The sequence below is a fragment of the Toxorhynchites rutilus genome, chromosome 1, assembly GCF_029784135.1.
Source record: "Toxorhynchites rutilus septentrionalis strain SRP chromosome 1, ASM2978413v1, whole genome shotgun sequence".
NCBI lineage: Eukaryota > Metazoa > Arthropoda > Insecta > Diptera > Culicidae > Toxorhynchites > Toxorhynchites rutilus.
This window is the reverse complement of record NC_073744.1, coordinates 135,691,844-135,701,161: the sequence shown is the minus strand read 5'-3', so window position 1 is coordinate 135,701,161 and position 9,318 is coordinate 135,691,844. Positions and strand designations below refer to the sequence as shown.

The window sequence follows — 9,318 nt, the reverse complement described above, 5'->3', positions numbered from 1 at the left end:
TAAACGTCAAAGTTATTTTATTGACGTAGAACTACGTCTTTCAGGAAGGGTGCCAAATTAGAAAACAGGTCACGTTTTTATGAAATAAAGTTAATGTTAATAACATTTTTCACTGTGAACGAATTCTCATGATTTGCATACCAATCGAATCGGAAATTCTCTAAGATTTGTTTGATATGCTATATATTACAGTTCGCTAATCTCTAAACGGTTTAAATTAATGAAAACTGGAAGAACTTCCTTTTTTCCCAAACATTTGTTCTGCCGATTTGTGTGCTAACCATAACCGTTTTTCGAATTACATTAAATTATTACATATTACAACTCGAACATTTCTTAATAGATCGGAAGGATGTTTGCATCAATTGGTAGGAAATATTTCTATGCCTCTATCACAATCAATAAAATGTTATTTTATTGTTGTGATATTAACAGCCAAGTTTTGATTGGCCCAATTTACGGTTTCTCCAACCCAGACTTCAAAATCGATGTACCTGTGGAAATCCGCTCTGAAAATATACGTGCAAGTCAGGGTTATTTTTGTTCCTACCGAGCTGTGTTTCCCTAACACGGACTTCAAAATCAATCTGCCTGGGGGAATCCACTTTGTCAAAACATGCATGTCAGGGGTATTTTTTCCCACTGAGCTGTGTTTCCCTAACACGGACTTCAAAATTAATGTGCCTTGGGAAGACCGCTTTGCAAATACATGCAAGTCGGGGGTATTTTTTGGCGTTGAGTACATTTGTACTGGCTTGTCGTTGTGCAGACCGGAATATGTTTCCCTAAAACGTACTTTTAAACTGAAAAGCCTGGGAAAATGAATGAAAATGAACAATTGTACTAACAGTATCCAAATCAGTAACGACGGGCTGACACCACTTATGAACGTTTTATTCAAAATTGAAACCAAAACTGCTTCCAAAAACTTCCAACTGACGGTTTTGGAAACCGTAGAAGGGAATCCGTGTTGAGTGGGACACTTTATTACGAGCGATTCCCAAAAGTGAGTTGACACCTTTCCGTACCAATTGTTTGGAAACCAGTGAACACCAAATCAGAAAGTAGTTCTCCCAACCATTCAACACCAGCGGAACATTGGCTTTCAGCCGGCTTCGATAGTTGAGATGCCTTGTATCGCCTCTAGACGAGAGAGTGGTCGAGTCCTAAATCGGAGCGCTATCAGTCGTATCCCCCGGTTGAGAAGCTTATCACTCCGTCGTGAGTCGGGTGAGAGCATTCGCTGGCTGGCATTCCGCAGGATAACCAGCAGTCTGTTCACGGCAGTGTTCGAAGGAAAAGGTACCTATCGTCGAGATTCAGTGCGCTATCGAACGTCTGCGGGAAAAGTTGTGCGATTGCGAATGCTGTCGGCTGGCAAGGAAGTGTTCTCACGCTGAAGGACGGACGGACGAACGGATATTCATTTGAAGCATTAATCGGGGCATTGAGTTGATATATAATTGGCAGTGATTTGATGGATTACCTCCTCTGGATGGTTTATGCGGTGTAAGGATCGTTGCAACTTGCAACTGAGATATGAAGTGTTACTAGATTTCCATTGGGTGTTTGCATTTTGGATATATGTGCTTGCCTTTGCTAGGATTCAATAGGATTAATACTGTGGCTGGAGTGATATGTGAATGTGTGACCGGGACATTGTGAAGCAAAAAATTAATGTGATGAATGTTCTAAGAAGATAATCAGCTCATAACAGTGTTATCACATAAATTGGAATTTATATTGGATAATAAACATAAAACGTTCCCAAGTTATAGTGATCGAAAAAGGTTTGCTGGTTCATGGGCTGTTAAGGAAGAAACGTAAACGTAAACGAGTCGCAAACAGTAAGTCACATTCAATCAATTATGCATTTATGTGTGCCATATCCTGCCAATCAATCACTCGTCGTATGATCTTTAGGGGCATCATGGATTCTACTGGCGTTATAATTCTCCGAAAGTGATTTTTTTTTGTTTTTACGTTTTTACGTTTTTATTCAGATGAATGTGAAATTATTTACATCCGTCGTGTTAGTGGATGGTATGAATTTAACAGCCTGATGCGAACGGATTGACAGATTGCAATTCGCCTAGGGGGATGTTATGCCGGATTATAAATTTATGCCATGCATGATGATTAATGGGGAAGATGGGGAAGAAAAATGTCGGCGCTTTGTCATTATCCGCGGAAAATGTCAGACGGCCGTGTGTTTGGAAATAAGGAAAAGGCATGAACAATGCTAGCATAATAGAATACGGCAGACAATTCGAATTGTGCAATGTAAAAATATGTACTCTGTCGGGATGTTAATGATTAAACGGGAACAGTCTGTACCGTTTAAACACGAAATTAATTTACATTCCGTGTAACGGTCATTGATCCGCTGGAATTCCGACTTGGAAAATTTTAAACAGAGAATTCAAACCATCGAAGATTGAAAATGTTAGACACGATATTTTTAAGATCTATTTATCGTGCACTATATGGATGTTTTATGTTGTATGTATAATTTTTATAGTAAATTAGTTTTTTTTTTGTTTTTGTTTGAGAGACATAGATATCTAATCTTTGAATTATAAAATTTCATAATGCATATAATGAAAAGTGTTCATTTCAGTACCTATCGAATAAATATTTCTAGAATTCCTTAAACATTTTTCTATTTTGCTTTAGACGAATTTCATGCCAACTCGTCTTAGGAGTTGGAGCACCATCGCAGATAGTAGTAAAACGTTGTGGATGTAAAGACATGGGTCATTAGGCAACTTTGCATACTTGAAATATTCGAAAAACTATTAGACTACTTTTTACAAAAAGCCAAATTTTGTTTCTTATTTTCTTACAAAATTTTATAACTTAAAAACTATACTTACAAAATTATTGTCAAAGGATGAAATGTAGGAAATTGTCACATGTAGGAAATTTTCACAAAACATTACCAAAAACAAAATTTGGAAAAAAATTTCGCTGACAAAAAAGTCATCTTAAAAATTCAAACTCATTTTTCTCAAAAACGTATTGTTGCAAAATGTTGTCAACAAAACTGTATGCAGGTTCTCTGATGTCATAAATTTCCTTTGTTCCACAGGATAAATTATCAAATTCCTAGAATTAATTGAACCCTTTTATTTTGTAAGTATAAATATAGAAATTTCTTCTTACATTTAGTTTCCTAGGTATGAGTTGTCCTGCATACAGTTAGACAGACTCTTATTTTTATCAATAGCCTATAAATTCAGCAATTATTTAATATTTTTTACATTTTTTATAAAAATAATAATTTTGATTCTTACTCAGAATGACAAGAAATAATTCAACGAATTATTTAAATTAATTTCGACTGCAATTATTTGCATATTCAATTCACTCGCTCACAATGGTATCGTTATAATCTAGATGAATTTCACAATGACTCGAATGATCTCTAGATCTCTTTATTGTTTATACATTTGAAGGGGTTCTGATGTAAGGTGCGACGAATTGTAATGCATTTCGGTAACACGTATTTTTTTTAAATTCTCAAATATATATATATATGAATAGCCCTTACAATTCCCAACAAGTCGTCCATACATCGGAAGATCGGCACATTTACAGGGAAAAGGTTTTTCGAACTTTTTCATGTTTTCTTTGAAAAAATACAACTTATCCTAATTTTGTTTAAACTCAAGATAGCAATATAGTGTATTCAACAAAGTTCTAGATCATATTAAAGTATAAACTTTTGTCGAAGACAAAAACTTTCTATCTTTAATAATTTTTGGAATATAAGTCATTTTTGAATAAAGACTCCTGAAAAAAAATGTTTTGTTCGTAACATTTTTGTGTGTAAATTCTTACGTTTGACATGTTCTTGACATGCTTCTAAATAGAGAAAGGTTAGCAGAGCGAGTAAATTGCGATAATTTATACATAAAAATGTTACGAATAAAACATCAATAGTATTTCTTCAATGAAAAAAATGAAAAAGTTGTTGCTCGATAAACTTTTTTCCATGTAAATGTGCCCATCGTCCGATGTATGCAAAACTTGTTGGAAATGTGAAAAACTATTTATATTTTTTTTTCAGAATTTTAAAAGCATATGTTTTCGAGAAAAACGAATTTTAATTTTCAAAATATTTTTTTTTTCAATGAATTTTTTTTCCAATTTATGTTTTGAGTTTTTTCAACATTTTTTCGGAAAATTTTAATTTGAAAACTATAACATCTTCAAAAAGATGGTATGAGATTGAAATGTAGGAAATTACTTAGGTTTTCATTAAAAATAATCAAATATTTTAAGATACGACCGCATTGTTGACCTAGAACTACACTGTTATTTTATATAAGTCGCTTGTTCATACCTCCGGATATTATTCTATGATGTTGTGAAATTTTAGAAACAACTGCTTAGTAGAATAATCTCTGAAATGGATTTTTCATTGTAGAATCAGTTGGCGAATTAATTGATGATTCATCCATGCCCTCGCAAAACAATATACTAGCTGATCGTATGTCGCAATTTATTTCATACCTCGAACGCTATTCCGGTGGCCTTTTTCGCAATTGAAATAGACTCGATTATATACATGTTGCACCAGCACCATTATTCAACATCTCATAATTACATCAATATATCTTTGGCACCGCATGGAAACAAAAACAATGACAACACTTGCAAGTATCAAATATCATGCTACATGTTATTTAGTATTGCCTCAAAGGAATCGCACCTCTAGGCATCGTTCGTACAACGTAAACCAAGCGCCAAACAAGCGTTCGCCATAGCATGCATGCAGAGCCATACATTGGTGGCTTGAAACTACTAGGAATATAAATACTTCTCATCATTTTACGCTATTCTCAAAAGAAACGCTTCTGTTAATATTACTGGCATCGAAAAAAGTTGCATTACTTTCTCATGCTCGAGAGAAGCGCAGCTGTCACCCTTAGTGGAGGAAGTTTTGCTACTGGCAAGCGAAACCTAATCACATACAAAATTCCAGAACGTCATTCACTTTCTTGGTGACTAAACAAGTGAAATAAACTCTGTTTGTTAATAACAACCTTTTCGAGTAGTAGCAGTAGCAATGCTTCATTATGATCAATATTAGCGCAAATGCAATCCTAGTTGAAGACTGTTTTGCGACTGGCACGCGAACCCAAATAACTTATAACATTCCAGTAAGACATTCAAGATGCTTGGTATTCCCCAAATAATTTTTCGGCGCACAACCTTAACGCTTGCTTCGCCATAACGTCAGTTTAATGCATTGATGCATTCTCAAAGGCACCAACGAAGCCCTCATGATGGCGGAAGAAAACTATTTTAACTGCTTGGAAAAAAGACTGAATTATGCCACACAGCTTGTATTCTGCTGTAACACCCATCAATGTGAATTCACTGATGAGTTTGTCAAGAGCGATCGCCTTCACCACCAGCGGGGGAAGCTTGATTTTGGTTGCTGTCTGGGTAACGACGTTTACATTTTCGACCGACGCGCCGAAATCGCCTACTTCGCTGTTATTCGATGCGGTGTCCCACTCGCGAGGGCTCGGTTCAGTGCAAGCGCTTTTCACTGCATCAACATCGCGTGCATCTTTATATGACGCTTGCCTCGAAATTTTATTGCCCCTGCCAATGCGTTCGTTTTTTGCAGGGCTCGAGCCTGCGTTCCTCTTCTTCTTACTCATCACACACTATGCGAAGCGTCCAATTTATGACGCGGAAAAAAACACACGATACGAATAACGCGAAAAACAGAAAAACAGAAACAGAAAAACCAAACGACGATATCCAAGTTGGATTACCACTGGTGGGGTCCAATCTTAGATCGAAGCGCAGCGAAAGCAAAGCGAACTGGATTGCTCAACAGTCCGATGCCGAATGAAAGTTTGCCTCAGCGAGATCTACTGTTTATACTCTAGGCAAGTATTCCCCTTCATTCTTATACTTTTCCTTTGCTCACGGAGACTTTGAATCCTACGATTTCCCCTCCGTTGGTCATCGATAAGTTGCTCGTTATTGACAGCTCTGTTCGGGAAAGCACACAAATGGATTGAACAAATGTATGGGAAAATAAAAACGCTTAAAGTTTTCATGAATTTTAACCATTTACAAACCAAGGGATTCTAATGTTTAGCATATTAAACAAATCTTACGGAATTTCTGATTCCTTTAGTATGTAAATCGCCAAAATCCGTTCGCTGCAAAAATAGTTATTAACGTTAACTTTATTTCATAAAAACGTGACCTGTTTTCTGATTTGGCACCCTTAATGAAAGACGTAGTTCTACGTCAAAGAAAATGTTTTGAAAATTGCAATTCATTTTTCTCGAAAACATATGCTTTTAAAATTCTGAAAAAATAGATATAAATAGCCCTTAAAATTTCCAACAAGTTTTACATACATCGGACGATGGGCAACTTTACATAGAGAAAGTTTTTCGAACAACAACTTTTTAATTTTTTTCTTTAAAAAAAAACTATTAATGTTTAATTGGCAACATTTTTATGTATAATTTATCGCAATTTACATGCTCTGCTAACTTTTCTCTATTTAGAAACATGTCAAGAACATGTCAAACGTGAGAATTTACACACAAAAATGTTACGAACAAAACATTTTTTTTCAGGAGTTTTTATACAAAAATGACTTATATTCCAAAAACTATAACTGATAGAAAGTTGACGTCATGAACAAAAGTTCATATTTTAATAAGATCTAAAACTTTGTCGAATACACTATATCGCTATCTTGACTTCAAACAAAATTAGGATCAGTTGTATTTTTTTTTCAAAGAAAATATTTAAAAAAAAGTTGTTGTAAGAAAAACTTTTTCCCTGTAAAAGTGCCCATCTTCCGATGTGTAGACGACTTGTTGGAAATTTTAAGGGCTATTCATATATATATATATATATATATATATATATATATATATATATATATATATATATATATATATATATATATATATATATATATATATATATATATATGTGAATTTTAAAAAATTCGTTTTTGAGAAAAATGAATTTTAATTTTTAAAATAACTTTTTTGTCAGCGACATTTTTTTCCAAAAAATGTTTGGTATTTTTTCGTATAAATTTAAACAATTTCCTACATTTCATCCTCTGACGTGAATTTTGTAGGTATCATAGTAATCATAGTTTTGTGTCTCAAAAAGTTATACTGAGGAAAAATAATAAGGAAAGTATCTGTCAGAAATGGTCTGAGATCTGATCTCAACGCTGGTATAGGCAAGTTGTAAAGCCAGAGAAGTGTGTTGAAGAAAACAATAAGAATTTTAACGATAACTTCACTTTAAACACTTTTTTTTTCAGATGAAATTAATTATTTTTCGGACTTGAAAAAAATCTTTATACCATTTTTTAAGTCGTAATGATCGATAATGATCTAGGGGGAAAATGTTGAATGATTATTATTTCAAATTGAAGAGAGGTTCACGTCGTCATGATACATGATTTTTGTGTCAATTTTATCTTAGAAATGGTCTATGATAAATCAAACACTTTCTATGAGGGAATCAAAGACTTCTTCTTGAGATCTCAACTTGGAAACTATTTGTCTGATCAGAAGGAATACAAATTAATTAAAAATCATACACAAATTTTCCCATACGGAAAAAAATACACTACACAATATATTGTTGTTCGTTAATTTCGCATCTAATTTGAATAAAACGCATTTTATTTTCATCGTCACCATCAAATTTCCATAAAACTTTCTTCTCTCACCTTTTAGGAGTAAAAATTCCATTCCATTTTTACAAGAACATCTCAAGTAATCTACCCCTACTATGCATTCAAGTTCCTTTCAGTTAAAGAGACATTCCGGGGCTTATGGAATCTTTTTTTATTTCATTGATAGGAAAAAATAGTTTTTAACCGGCATCGTAAATCAAAATCCATTCAAAGATAGGAAAATCAGACATGCCTACAGTACCAAACCATGAATCTATATTGAAATCCCAATTGAATGATGCATGGGGAATTCGAATAGGATACTTTTTGATGAAGTCTTAAAATAGCTTGCCTTTCTCAGGTTTATATACAATAGGGTGCCAAAGAATGTATGGGAAAAAAATCGACCCTAAAATTTCAAAAAGTTACCCTTTACAAAATGTTCACCACCTCGACAAAAAAAACCCTAGGCCAAATTTCAGCTCAATCGGACATAAGGGAGAGTGGCGCAAAGCGGTCAAAGTTTGATTTTTTTTTTGAAAATCGAAAAATCACCCAAAGAGAGGAGTAAAGGAAATGGGGGGTTTCGAAAAAAATTGATGCCAAATGTCTTAAAATGGCATTAAACGTCAAGATCTAGTGTTATATCGAACTTTTTTATGTCAAAAATCGACACTCTGAGACTTAGTTTTTTTTCGGAATACGAAACGAAAAATATGAGTTTGGGTGCCAATGAAAATATTTATTTCGATTTTTCATTAGGAACTTGCTACGAAATGTTGATTTGCACGATAATATACCTGATGCAAAATATTGGCTCATTCGGACTTCATTTACTGGTGTCACAAACGTTAAAATTTGAGTTTTTTTGAAAACAGAAAAATCATCGGAAATCGGGGTTTTTATAAAAAATTTATGTCTCAAAAAACATTTTTTTGTCGAAAATAGATTTTTCAGGCAAAAAACCGATTTTTTTAACAAAAAAAAATCGAGATAACTGTAAATCTCGACGTGTCATGCAATTTTATGACATTTGACATTTTTTTGAACACCTCGATTTTCGGTGATTGTTTTTCAAAAAAAACTCAAATTATAACGTTTGTGACACCAGTAAATGAAGTCCGAATGAGCTAATATTTTGCAACGGGCATATTATCATACAAATCAACATTGCGTAGCAAGTTCCGAATGAAAAATCGAGATAACTATTTTTATTGGCACCCAATAACATATTTTTCGTTTCGTATTCCGAAAAAACCAGAGTGTCGATTTTTGACAGAATGATAATTTTTTGAGATGACACTAGATTTCGACGTTTCAGGCCATTTTAAGACATTTGGCATCAAATTTTGTTTCGAAAACCCCGATTTCCTTTACTTCCCCCTTGGGTGAATTTTCGATTTTCCAAAAACTCAAACTTTGCCGCTTTGCTCCACTCTTGCTTAAGTCCGACTGAGCTGATATTTGGCATAGGGTGTTTTTTCGAGGCGGTGAACATTTTTTATGGGGTAAATTTTTGAATTTCGAGATAACCATTGTCATTGGCAACCTAAACATACAGCTTTGAGTATCAAAATTAACAAAAACATTGCAATGAATTTATTTTATTTATTTATTTATTCATTTCG

The 9,318-nt window shown here is 33.9% G+C and overlaps 1 protein-coding gene across 3 annotated transcripts in view; it reads left to right on the top strand.

Annotated features, from left to right (window-relative positions):
* Positions 1–1,256: 1,256 nt before the first annotated feature.
* The window catches only part of LOC129762898 (trissin receptor-like), a 311,968-nt gene continuing 303,906 nt past the window's right edge, over positions 1,257–9,318 (top strand). For all 3 annotated transcript variants that reach the window (XM_055761499.1, XM_055761498.1, XM_055761500.1), the window contains exon 1: positions 1,257–1,847. The gene's annotated coding sequence lies outside the window, so the exon portion shown is untranslated. The remainder of the gene's footprint in view (positions 1,848–9,318) is intronic.